The 14,146-nt window shown below is 41.2% G+C and overlaps 1 protein-coding gene and 1 long non-coding RNA gene across 10 annotated transcripts in view; one reads left to right on the top strand and one right to left on the bottom strand.

Moving 5' to 3' along the window:
- LOC124038313 overlaps positions 1-4,764 on the top strand; it is a 49,884-nt gene extending 45,120 nt beyond the window's left edge. Inside the window, exons 3-4 of the long non-coding RNA XR_006839343.1 lie at positions 1,352-1,414; positions 2,842-4,764. This is a non-coding gene — a long non-coding RNA (uncharacterized LOC124038313). The remainder of the gene's footprint in view (positions 1-1,351; positions 1,415-2,841) is intronic.
- Positions 1-14,146, bottom strand: part of LOC124038310 (girdin-like) — a 93,080-nt gene that overhangs the window by 28,684 nt on the left and 50,250 nt on the right. The gene's annotated exons all lie outside the window — the stretch shown is intronic.

Here is a 14,146-nt window from a genome sequence, read left to right as displayed (position 1 = left end):
AGTTAGACAGTAATTCTGCATGTGTGAACTAAACATCCAGCCCAATGCAGGAGTTTTATAAAATACTTTCTTAGTCGTCAAAGTACTGGCGCACGTCTTTAAGGCTAAGCTAATCGTTAGATCCTTTGAGGGCGCGTCAGTAAATCCGAGCTGTTTCCCAAAACCATCGTTATTAACGTTGCACTTGAAAACGATCATAATCTAATGCCCGCCTCAGACCACTCGTAGACCATACAAGTGCGTGGTTAGACGCTTTTTTGCCCTCCCACGTCACTTTATACACAGTAGAGCTCTGCTAAACATAGAATCACATGGTTTATAAGTCTCTCTGTGGCAGCTGATAACTCCAGAATAAAGTTGACTACAAAGTTGCCAAAGTTCTTGCAATTGGTACAAACAAGTGACATATAAAAACATGCTTCAAATGAAAACAGATGACTGCATTAAAATATAAATACAGTAGGCTATAGGCCTATTTCAACCCTATCCATTTACATTTCATGTGCAATCAAATGAGTTCTATTTTGCTACTTGTAGGCTAGCTAGGCTACTGTCTGTAATTTGTCTCATATTTCATCATGTGTAGCCTAACATGTGCGCAATTATTTTTATTGGGTAAGCATTAGAATAAGCCACCTCACAATTTGCAGCTGTAGGTGGCAATATCTCTTTAGGAGCTGATCTGTCGTCAGTATTGTGAGATAATTATAATGTTGGGGTAAGGTTTGAATGGAGAAAGCTGAAACCGAGAGCAGTTCTGCCTTTCTTTTGATCCAGTCAGTATCAACACATGCTCCAATGACGAACAGAGACCGTTCACGCTACGTGGTGTTTTGGGAAACGTATGTTATGCAATGTAGGAACAATGCAGGGTTAAAAAAAAACACTTGAAAGCCTAAGTTCCACCGCTATCGGGGAAACTGGGCCCAGGTCTCCCTTGAAAAAGTTATGTTATTTTTGACCAGGTAAAACAATTTAAAACGTTGTGTGTAAGCTCACTAGATAGAATTGTGAGGTTCAAAGAAAATAGACATGGATATCGACATGGATATCGTCAGCAATCCTCAATCAGATGAGATACACCTGGTCGCATTATTAACAGTATTACTGAGAAACAGATACATCGTTTCAATTCCCAACTATTAAAAAGTTGATTGTTTCTAAAAACACAGCAAACCAGTCACGGCTACCTTTGAAAATGCTGTGGACAACACCTCTAAATTAGTCTTATGGTAAATAACTAATCCAAAATGAATTTCATTCATAAAATGTGGCTACAATTTACTGTGTGGATATCTTTACAAGTTATGCATAATTATTGTTAATATTACATTTCTCTTTCCATTCCCAGATATGAAGTCACCTGTCTCCAGCAGGAAATACCAGGGGATGGGGGGGGAAGTGTTGGCTTAAGGTACGACTTCCTATTGGGGAAATGTTAAATCACTCAAGGTCATATTTAGACTTAGTGACTAACACTAATAGGAGCATGCATATACATTACAGGATTAGTCTACCCTCGCGTTGAACAATAACATGCAAGAACCACAATGGTTAAGAGGTGCTTACACACTTGCATCCTTTATTCAACTTGTGTAGACTAAGCCCTAGAGATTATAACTTCACACGATTTAGCCTCCTTGTCAATCCAGATCTCAATGTTTAATATCCTTTTACTGTACTTTTGATAGTATTTGATGCCAAAGCTAATCACCGAATGTCCTACTACAAGGTCAGGTTGACACAGTCACAAAATCACACACACGATTTGCAAATATATTCAGATATAGTACATGCAGCTTTTCTGTCATTACCTGTTGCCCTAGAATACTAAATAAACCCTTGCTCACCAGAAAATGTCATACATTGATAGATTGAATGCTTAAATCTAGTTGACATCGGTAAAGTGCCTTTACCTCTGCTTTTGCCTCAGTGGATCGATGTAAATGATTTCTGCCCAATTTCCCAAAAGCATTTGGTAATTGGCATGTATTGGTGCTCGTACACTTAGGCCCTAAAGATTATGCTTACGCACTAACGCCAGATATAAAATATATATATATACATGTAGCTTCATATGAATTGTACAAAAATTATATACTACATGGCCAAAAGTATCTGCTCGTCGAACATCTCTTTCCAAAATCATGGCTATTAATATGGTGTTGGCGGCGAGCTTTACACCACTCCAGCCGATGCTTGGCATTTCACATTGTGATCTTAGGCTTGTGTGCGGCTGCTTGGCCATGGAAACCCATTTCATGAAGCTCCCAAAAAAACAGTTAGTGTGCTGAGATTGATTCCAGAGGCAGTTTGGAATTCTGTAGTGTGTGTTGCAACCGAGGACAGAATATTGTGATGTTCTTCAGTTCTCGGCTGCCCCGTCCTGTGAGCTTGTGTGGCCTACAACTTTGCGGCTTAGCCGTTGTTGCTCCTAGATGTTTCTAATTCACAATAACAAACACATTAGCCTGGGGCATCTCGAGCATGCAGAAATATGACAAACTGACTTGTTGGAAAGGTGGCATCCTATGACGGTGCCACGTTGAAAGTCATTGAGCTCTTCAGTACAGGCCATTCTACTGCCAATGTTTGTCTAGGGAGATTACATGGCTGTGTGCTCAATTTTATACACCTGTCAGCAACAGGTGTGGCTGAAATATTTAAATCCGCTGATTTGAAGCTGTGTCCTCATACTTAAAACGTAAAAAAGCTTCATGTGTAAAAAAGCTTCATGTGCCTAGTGACTGAACGCAAAAACAAAAACAGCATAGCGACATGATCACACAGTTACCTCTCCGCCACTCATGTAGTTTAACTATGCGATTATTATCACTTAAGGTAATTCTTAAGTGAGGACGGACATGCATGACTCTTCTCTCCTCCCCGCCGAAAACGATCCGGCCCCAGCAGCACAGACCTCTGCCTGCCACGCCACCCCTGCCCATGAAAGCTTCTCCCTGGGCGGCAACAAGACAGCAGTTCGTCCTGGACCAAGGCCACAGCCAATGTCTATTGATGGGCTACTGGCCAAGCACCACAGGGAGATCCAGAAGCGAGTGGATACCGCCGGCCGTCTGTACAAGTTCTGCCACCAGCCACTGAAAGGTCCTAACAGCCCTCCAACACATACCGGCTTTCCTGGAGTGGCAGGAAAATATCTACTGCCTAGCCCAAGTGTCCATGGTATTGGAGGGAGATTCAACAGTCTGCCTTTAATAAGACTGGAAAGCAGAGATGGATGGTGGAGAATGGGGAGTGACTCTACAGACACACAGAAATAAATAAGAGCTGAAGATCTTTCCATTGATGGAAGTGGTTTGTTTGATGTATTTATTTGACAGGTACTGTTCATTCTATTACATTACATGCAGTACTTCAGAAAAGTATTCATACCCCTTATTCCACATTTTGTTGTGTTACAGCCTGAATTTAAAACGTGCTGACGAACACAGAAATCTCTCATTTATAGAAAATCACCTTTGGCAGCAATGACAGCTATGAGAGCTTTGCACACTTGGGATTGTACAATATTTGCTATTATTTTTATAATTCTGCAAGCTTTTTCAAGTTGATTGTTGATAATTACTAGACAGACATTTTCAAGCCAATTTAGGTCAAACTGTAACTAGGCCACTCAGGAGCATTCAATGTCGTCTTGGTAAGCAACTCCAGTGCATAATTGGCCTTGTGTTCTAGTTTGTCCTGCTGAAAGATGAATTTGTCTCCCAATGTCTGTTGGAAAGTAGACAATCAGGTTTTCCTCTAGGAATTTGCCTGTGCTTAGCTTTATTCCCATTCTTTCTATCCACAAAAAAAGCTCCCTAGTCCTTGTCAATGACAAGCATACCCATAACATGATGAAGCCACCACCATGCTTGAAAATATGAAGAGTGGTACTCAATGTGTGTTGGATTTGCCCCAAAACATTATGCTTTGTATTCAGGATAAACATTCAAATTCTTTGCAACATTCTTTGCAGATTTACTTCAGTGCCATACAGGATTCATGTTTTGGAATATTTTTATTCTGTACAGGCTTCCTTTACACTCTGTCAATTAGCTTAGTATTGTGGAGTAACTAAACTCAGCAAAAAAAGAAATGTCCCTATTTCAGGACCCTGTCTTTCAAAGATAATTTGTAAAAATCCAAATAACTTCACAGATCTTCATTGTAAAGGTGTTTAAACACCGTTCCCATGGTTCAATAAACCATAAACTATTAATGAACATGCACCTGTGGAACAGTTGTTAAGACACTAACAGCTTCCAAATGGTAGGTAATTAAGGTCACAGTTATGAAAACTTAGGACACTAAAGAGGCCTTTCTACTGACTCTGGAAAAACACCAAAAGAAAGATACCCAGGGTGCCTGCTCATCAACGGGAATGTGCCTTCGGCATGCTGCAAGGAGCCATGAGGACTGCAGATGTGGCTAGGGAAATAAATTGCAATGTCCATACTGTGAGACTCCTAAGACAGCACTACAGGGAGACAGGACGGACAGCTGATGGTCCTCGCAGTAGCAGACCACGTGTAACAACACCTGCACAGGATCAGTACATCCGAACATCACACCTGCGGACAGGTACAGGATGGCTACAACAACTGCCCCAGATACACCAGGAACGCAAGTTCCCTCCATCAGTACTCAGACTGTCCGCAATAGGCGGAGGGCTTGTAGGCCTGTTGTAAGGCAGGTCCTCAACAGACATCGCCGGCAACAACGTTGTCTGCGGGCACAAACCCACCGTCGCTGGACCAGACAGGACTGGCAAAAAGTGCTCTTCACTGACGAGTCACGCTTTTGTCTCACCAGGGGTGATAGCTGGATTTGCGTTTATCGTCAAAGGAATGAGCGTTACACTGAGGCCTGTACTCTGGAGCAGGATAGATTTGGAGGTGGAGAGTCAGTCATGGTCTGTGGAGGTGTGTCACAGCATCATCGGAATGAACTTGTCGTCATTGCAGGGAAGACATCCTCCCCTGTCATGTGGTACCCTTCCTGCAGGCTCATCCTGACATGACCCTCCAGCATGACAATGCCACCAGCCATACTGCTCGTTCTGTGCGTGATTTCCTGCAAGACAGGAATGTCAGTGTTCTGCCATGGCCAGCGAAGAGCCTGGATTTCAATCCCATTGAGCAAGTCTGGGACCTGTTGGATTGGAGAGTGAGGGCTAGGGCCATTTCCCCCCCAGAAATGTTCGGGAACTTGCAGGTGCCTTGGTTGAAAGAGTGGGGTAACATCTCACAGCAAGAACTGGCAAACCTGGTACAGTCCATGAGGAGGAGATGCACTGCAGTACTTAATGCAGCTGGTGGCCACACCAAATACTGACTGTTACTTTGGATTTTGACACCCCCCTTTGTTCAGGGACACATTATTCAATTTCTGTTTGTCACATGTCTGTGGAACTTGCTCAGTTTATTTCGGTGGTTGAATCTTATGTTCATACAAATATTTACACGTTTGATGAAAATAAAATGCAGTTGACCGTGAGAGGACATTCATTTTTTTGCTGAGTTTACAATGTTACTGACTTACTGACCCATCCTCGGTTTTTCCTATCACAGCCATTAAACTCTGTTTTAAAGTCACCAGCGGTTTCCTTGCTCTCCTGCAACTGAGTTAGGAAGGACGCCTGTATCTTTGTAGTGACTGGGTGTATTGATCCATTATCCAAAGTGTAATTAATAAATTCATCATGCTCAAATGGATATGCAATATATTGCTTTTTATTATTTACCCATCCACCAATAGGTTCCCTTTTTTGCAAATTCACTTCTTACAGATAATTATCTTACAGATCTTACAGATAATTGGTTAAATGGGGTACAGAGGTAGTCATTCAAAAATCATGTCAAACAACTATTATACACAGAGTCCATGTGACTTGTTAAGGTTTAATATTTTTTATTACTTTTGTAAAAATAAAAAATCTGTGTAGCCCAATGACACAATCTCAATTTAAAGCCCTATTCTAAAATGAATTACACCCCCCCCCCATATCAATCTACACACAATACCCCATAATAACAACAAAGAAAAAACAGGTTAAACATTTTTGCAAATTTATTACAAATAAAACTGAAGGATTGTTTTTTTTTGTTTTTTAATCACTAACATAAGTATTTAGACCCTTTACTCAACACTTTGTTGAAGCACCTTTGGCAGCAATTACAGCCTCTGGTATTCTTGGGTATGACGCTACAAACTCTGACTGGGATACTTAAGGACATTCAGAGACTTGTTCCGAAGCCACTCCTGCGTTGTCTTGGCTGTGTGCTTAGGGTCCTTGTCCTGTTAGGTGAACCTACACCCCTGTCTGAGGTGCTGAGCGCTCTGGAGAAGGTTTTCATCCAAGGATCTCTCTGTACTTTGCTCCAATCATCTTTCCATCGATCCTGATGAGTCTCCCAGTCATTGCCTCTGAAAAACATCCCCCACAGCATGATGCTGCCACCATGCATCACCGTAGGGATGGCCAGGTTACCTCCAGATGTGATGCTTGCATTCAGGCCAAAGAGTTCAATCTTGGTTTTATCAGTCCAGAGGATCTTGTTTCTCATGGTCTTTTCGTGCCTTTTGGCAAACTCCAAACGGGCTGTCATGTGCCTTTTATTGAAGAGCGGCTTCTGTCTGGCGACTCTACCATAAAGGCCTGATTGGTGGAGTGCTGCAGAGATGGGAGAACCTTCCAGAAGGACAACCATCTCCACAGAGCAACTCTGGAGCTCTGTCAGTGACCATCGGGTTCTTGGTCACCTCCCTGACCAAGGCCCTTCACCACTTGCTCAGTTCAGCCGGGTGGCCAACTCTAGGAAGTCTTGGTGGTTCCAAACTTCTTCCATTTAAGAATGATGGAGGCCACTGTGTTCTAGGGGAACTTCAACCTTCAATGCTGTAGACATTGTTTGGTACCCTTCCCCAGATCTGTGCCTTGACACAATCCTGTCTCGGCGCTCTATGGACATCTCCTTGGACCTCATGGCTTGGTTTTTGCTCTGACATGCATTGTGAACAGTGGGACCTTGTATAGGCAGGTGTGTGCCTTTCTAAATCATGTCCAATCAATTGAATTTACCACAGGTGGACAATCACGTTGTAGAAACATCAAGGATTATCAATGGAAACAGGATGCACCTGGGCTCAGTTTCAAGTCTCAAAGCAAAGGGTCTAAACACTTTTGTAAATTATTTTTTATATTTTTGCAAAAATGTCCAAAAACCTGTTTTCACTGTCATTATGGGGTATTGTGTGTAGACTGATGAGGAAAACATTTAATACGTTTTAGAATGAGGCTGTAATGTAACAAAATGGGGAAAAAGTCAAGGCGTATGAAATACTTTCTGAATGCATTGTATTAGTTTATTGCTAGTGTGTGAAAATGAACAAATACCAACATTTTATTCTAAATTGCTGTGAATGTCTTGAATAAATCAATTGCTATAGTGTGTTAATAGGTTTGCTGTACAATGGATTGTGCTCTAACACTATTCTACAGTAAACCTCAACAATATGAAAGATAAACATGGTAATGCCTTCACTGATTGCACATAAAGGAAGATATCATGTAGGAACTAAAGTGCTTGCTTTGTGTCATCCTATGAATCCTGTTTATTGCTGTTCACAGCTATATTTATTTCTGTTTTCTCTAAAGTAGTCTTGAAAAACTGGAATTTTTACTGAGGCCATGTAACTCATTGGTTAGTACAAACCAAGATGTTTACCCAGCAGATAGGAATCCACAGACCTCTGTCCTTACCGGGTCAAGTCAGCTTGTTGACTTCTGCCTGTGTGGGTTGGGGGTGTGGTTAATTACCAAATGATACAGTCCATAGAGGATTATATCTGACATTATTAGGAGCTATTCAGACTCTGCAGGTGAGGATAATTCATTTATATGTGTAATGAACAATTGAAATGATAGTGTGTGAGTACATCTTCTGTCTTTTTGATCATATGAAAACAACCTGATTTGTACTTTGAAGAAAAGAACCAAGCATACATTTTCCTTCAGAGGCAAGTCAATGATCTTGAGTGGAAAAAACAAAAATGCCTGTGTGTTTTTTTACAACTTCAACAGAACAACCCTTTCCTCAGGACAACAAACATAGCTCAAATGAAAATATACAAAGTACGACCACAAACACAACCTACAAATGACCTCACAATAAGCTCCCCTATGACATGCAAATCTCTAACTGTCGTGCTGCTTTGCTTTAGTTACACCAGCTCTTTGTAACAGAGCAAATCCAGATAACTAGATGTTAAGTGAGCAACAGGCCAACAGATTCCTCTCCTCGCTCCGTCTATGACTAGACGGACTTCAAACCCCCTCAACCCAGCATTAGCAGCAAATAGAGCTCCTTTGACAACAGCATATTCAACGGTTAATGGGTTTGCGTGATTGTGACACAACATTACACAGGCAATGCAACCAAAATACAGGTTGGGACTTGATGAGGCTGAGGGAGGCCAGTCCTGCAAGCTCCTGGTCGGTGAGGAATTAAGAATGTGGCACACAAAGCTTTGAAGAAACCTGTACACTCTTCAGATGAGTGGAGATGCTTCCCAGTCTCCTTGGTCCACTGAACAGAACTTATGATGGCCTGCTAGATTAGTGATCTGTACTGGCTTGGCTGCTTGTAGGAATTATCATCACTGTTCTATGCTTCCTGTGATGTGCTTGTAGAAATCAGAGGCTTGAGAAGCTAGCTTCGAGCATGGAATAAAACTCACATTACGCTGCTGTTGCTTCAGCTGCTTTTGCTTCAGCTGCTTTTGGTGAGCACACACTCCAAGTGTGTACCTCTTGTGTTTGGAGTCCTTTCATCTCATCCCACCATAGATCCTGTCATCAGACATTCAGCCTCAGCAGCAACACACCTTTCACTGTATTCCACGTTTAATTAAGGCCCTAACAAAGAGAGTAGTTGACAGCCTAGGCCGAACAGAAAGCTGCTCATCCACTGTGGGTGACAGCACTGAGCCTGCAGCAGCTGAGTCACACTGACAACCATGGTACCATGGTCTACCTGCATTTTACAGTCTAACATTCACAATAGAAAATGCACCTAACTGTAGTTCCACAGAACCTGACAGGATTGAGATTGGGTCTTTAGGGGCTATATCATAATCTATTTCTACACAATCTATTCCTATTCTATTCCTCTTAACACCAGGTTTCATATTTAAGCTTTTAAAAAATCATGATTATTAAGCCATATTGTTTAAAGATATTCTGCAGTATGTATGGTCAACATGGTCACTTTACTGTGCCCTCAAATGGATCAGTAGAACTGAATCTCTATTTGTGTTTTAAAGCATGCCTTTGGCGGAGAATGGCCAGCTCCCCTTCTCTAGTGTTGGTGCGCCAGAGTCAACAACGGCCAGAAATCGGAAGAAAGCAAGTGGAATTCAATAGGAACTGCGTAAGTAGGTCAAAAACCCATTTAAAAAAAGAACATGCCTCTGCACGGCATCATTGGATCTGGGTCAAATCCTCAGACATCTGACCCAGCATCAGGCCTGGGTGACTGGAGGGGTCTGTGGCCATCTACGGCAATAACATCTCCACACACATACACGAGACTACAGTATATGCACTCGCACTCCTGTAGAGAAGTAGTCTGCCGCGTCACTCTTATATTCTGGATATCTTCTGGAATTATGATCACCATAAAAAAAGATACACACAGCACATACATACAGTACCAGTGAAAGGGTTTCCTTATTTGTACTATTTTCTACATTGTAGAATAATAGTGAAGACATCAAAACTATGAAATAACACATATGGAATAATGTAGTAAACAAAAAAGTGTTAAACAAATCAAAATGTATTTAATATTTGAGATTCTTCAAAGTAGCCACCCTTTGCCTCGATGACAGCTTTGCACACTCTAGGCATTCTCTCAACCAAGCTTCATGAGGTAGTCACCTGGAATGCATTTCAAGTAATAGGTGTGCCTTGTTAATATTTCTTTCCTTCTTAATGTGTTTGAGCAAATCAGTTCTGTTGTGACAAGGTAGGGGTGGTATACAAAAGACAGCCCTATTTGGTAAAAGACCAAGGCCATATTAAGGCAAGAACAGCTCAAATAAGCAAAGAGAAACTACTTTAAAACATGAAGGTCAGTCAATACAGAACATTTCAAGAACTTTGAATGTTTCTTTAAGTGCAGTTGCAAAAACCATCAAGCGCTATGATGAAACTAGTTCTCATGAGAACCACCACAGGAAAGGAAGACTCAGAGTTACATCTGCTGCAGAGGACAGGTTCATTAGAGTTTACTGCAACTCAGAAATTGCAGCCCAAATAAAGTGTGCTGCAAGTAACAGACACATTCAAGTAACAGAGTTCAAGTAACAGACACATCAATATCAACTGTTCAGAGGAGACTGTGAAATCAGGCATTCATGGTCGAATTGCTGCAAAGAAACCACTACTAAAGGACACCAATAATAAGAAGCTTGCTTGGGCCAAGAAACACCAGCAATGGACATTAGACCAGTGGAAATCTGTCCTTTGGTCTGATGAGTCCAAATTTTTGATTTTGGTTCCATCTGCCATGTCTTTGTGAGATGCAGAGTAGGTGAATGAATGATCTCCACAAGTATGAAGAACAGATGAGGAGTTGTGATGGTTCTTTGCTGGTGACAATGTCAGTGTTTTATTTAGAATTCAAGGCACACTTAACCAGCATGGTTTCCACAGCATTCTGCAGCGATACACCATCCCATTTGGTGGACGCTTAGTGGGACTATGATTTGTTTTCCAACAGGACAATGACCCAAAACTGCTCCAGGCTGTTTGACCAAGTAGGAGTGCTGCATCAGATGACCTGGCCTCCACAAACACCCATCCTCAAACCAACTGAGATGGTTTGGCGATACACCAGAACTTAGCTTGCGTTTCATTGTTTTTCTACAGACAAATAAATTCTACGGTTGGAACATTATTGAAGATATATGTTAAAAACATCCTAAAGATTGATTCTATACTTCCTTTGACATGTTTCTATGACCTGTAATATAACTTTTTGGACTTTTCGTCTGGACTTGCACGCGCGTTTGGATTTGTTCACCAAACGCCCTAACAAAGGAAGGTATTTGGACATAAATTATGAACTTTATCAAACAAATCAAACATTTATTGTGGAACTGGGATTCCTGGGAGTGCATTTGGATTAAGATCAAAGGTAAGTGAATATTTACAATGCTATTTCTGACTAATGTTGACCACACAACATGAGGGATCTCTTTGGCTGTCTCTGAGCGCCGTACTCGGGTAATTGCACGGTGTGTTTTTTCCGTAAACATTTTTTAAAATCTGACACAGCGGTTGCATTAAGGAGAAGTGCATCTTAAGTTCCATGTATAATAACTATCTTTTATCAATGTTTATTATGAGTATTTCTGTGAATTGATGTGGCTCTCTGCAAAATCACTGCATATTTTGGAACTACTGAACATTACGCGCCAATGTAAAATGAGATTTTTGAATATAAATATGCACTTTATCAAACAAAACATACATGTATTGTGTAACATGAAGTCCTATGAGTGTCATCTGATGAAGATCAAAGGTTAGTGATTAATTTAATCTATATTTCTGCTTTTTGTGACTCCTCTCTTTGGCTGGAAAAATGGCTGTGTTTTTCTGTGACTTGGTGGTGACCTAACAATCGTTTGTGGTGCTTTCGTTGTAAAGCCTTTTTGAAATCAGACACTGTAGCTGGATTAACAAGAATTATCTTTAAAATGGTGTAAAATACTTGTATGCTTGAGGAATTTTAATTATGAGATTTTTGTTGTTTTGAATTTGGCGCCCTGCACTTTCACTGGCTGTTGGCGTGGTGGGACGCTACCGTCCCAAATATCCCAGAGAGGTTAACGCTTTATTGGTGACTACATGATTCTATATGTTATTTCATAGTTTTGATGTCTAAACTATTATTCTACAAAAGAGAAAATAGTAAAAATAAAGACAACTCATGAATGAGTAGGTGTCCCAACTTTTGAATGGTATTGTGCGTGCGTGTGTGACATATATATAAAAAAATATACATACATACTACAGTTCAAAAGTTTGGGGTCACTTAGTTGGAGACTTATCTCCCTAAACAACTTTAAACATCTGCTATCTGAGCAGCTAACCGATCGATGCAGCTGTACATAGTCCATCGGTATATAGCCCACCCAATTTACCTACCTCATCCCCATACTGTTTTTATTTTATTTATTTCTCTGCTCTTTTGCACACCAGTATCTCTACCTGCACATGTTCATCTGATCATTTATCACTCCAGTGTTAATCTGCTAAATTGTAATTATTCACTCCTATGGCCTATTTATTGCCTACCTCCTTATTGCCTGCCTCCCTCATACCTTTTGCACACAATGTATATAGATTAATTTTTTCTACTATGTTATTGACTTGTTTATTGTTTACTCCATGTGTAACTCTGTGTCGTTGTCAGTTCACACTGCTATGCTTTATCTTGTCCAGGTCGCAGTTGCAAATGAGAACTTGTTCTCAACTAGCCTACCTGGTTAAATAAATCAAATAAGAAATGTCCTTGTTTTTGTACATTAAAATATCATCAAATTGATCAGAAATACAGCGTAGACATGGTTAATGTTATAAATGACTATTGTAGCTGGATTTTTTTATGGAATATATACACATAGGTGTACAGAGGCCCATTATCAACAACCATCACTCCTGTGTGCCAATGGCACGTTGTGTTAGCTAATCCAAGCTTATTTAAAAAAAGGCTAATTGATCATTAGAAAACCCTTTTGCAATTATGTTAGCACAGCTGAAAACTGTTGTGCCAATTAAAGAAATCAAATCAAAAGTATTTATTTATATAGCCCTTCGTACATCAGCTGATATCTCAAAGTGCTGTACAGAAACCCAGCCTAAAACCCCAAACAGCAAGCAATGCAGGTGTAGAAGCACGGTGGCTAGGAAAAACTCCCTAGAAAGGCCAAAACCTAGGAAGAAACCTAGAGAGGAACCAGGCTATGTGGGGTGGCCAGTCCTCTTCTGGCTGTGCCGGGTGGAGATTATAACAGAACATGGCCAAGATGTTCAAATGTTCATAAATGACCAGCATGGTCGAATAATAATAAGGCAGAACAGTTGAAACTGGAGCAGCAGCACAGTCAGGTGGACTGGGGACAGCAAGGAGTCATCATGTCAGGTAGTCCTGGGGCATGGTCCTAGGGCTCAGGTCAGCAATACAACTGGCCTTCTTTAGACTAGTTGAGTATCTGGAGCATCAGCATTTGTGGGTTCGATCACAGGCTCAAAATGGCCAGAAACAAAGCACTTTCTTCTGAAATTCGTCAGTCTGTTCTTGTTCGGAGACTTGAAGGCTATTTATTCCATGTGAGAAATTGCCAAGAAACTGAAGATCTCGAACAACTCTGTGTACTACTCCCTTCATAGAACAGCGCAAACTGGCACTAACCAGAATAGAAAGAGGAGTGGGAGGCCCCTGTGCACAACTGAGCAAGAGAACAAGTACATTAGTTTTTGTTCCATTTTAAAACAAGACACTAAATTGTTTTTTCCTTCAAAAACAAGGACATTTCTAAGTGACCCCATACTTTTAACCGTTGCTGACAGGTGTATAAAATCAAGCACACAAGTCGCCATAGACAAACATTGGCAGTAGAATGGCATTACTGAAGAGCTCCGTGACTTTCAACATGGCACAGTCATAGGATGCCACCCATCCAAATCAGTTCGTCAGATTTCTGCCATGCTAGAGCTGCCCCAGTCAACTGTAAGTACTGTTATTGTGAAGTAGAAACATCTAGGAGCAACAACAGCTCAGCCGCAAAGTGGTAGGCCTCACAAGCTCACAGAACGGGACCGCTGAGTGCTGAGGCGTGTAAAAATTGTCTGTCTTCTGTTGCAACCCTCACTACAGAGTTCCAAACTGCCCCTGGAAGCAACATCAGCACAATAACTGTTTGTCGGGAGCATCATAAAATGGGTTTCCATGGCCAAGCAGCCGCACACAAGCCTAAGATCACCATGCACAATGCCAAGTGTTGGAGTGGCGTAAAGCACGCCACCATTGGACTCTAGCACAGCGGAAACAAGATCTCTGGAGTGATGAAT

This window comes from Oncorhynchus gorbuscha, linkage group LG06 (genome assembly GCF_021184085.1).
Source record: "Oncorhynchus gorbuscha isolate QuinsamMale2020 ecotype Even-year linkage group LG06, OgorEven_v1.0, whole genome shotgun sequence".
In the NCBI taxonomy this organism is placed as follows: Eukaryota; Metazoa; Chordata; class Actinopteri; order Salmoniformes; family Salmonidae; genus Oncorhynchus; species Oncorhynchus gorbuscha.
This window is presented reverse-complemented; position numbering and strand designations above follow the sequence as displayed.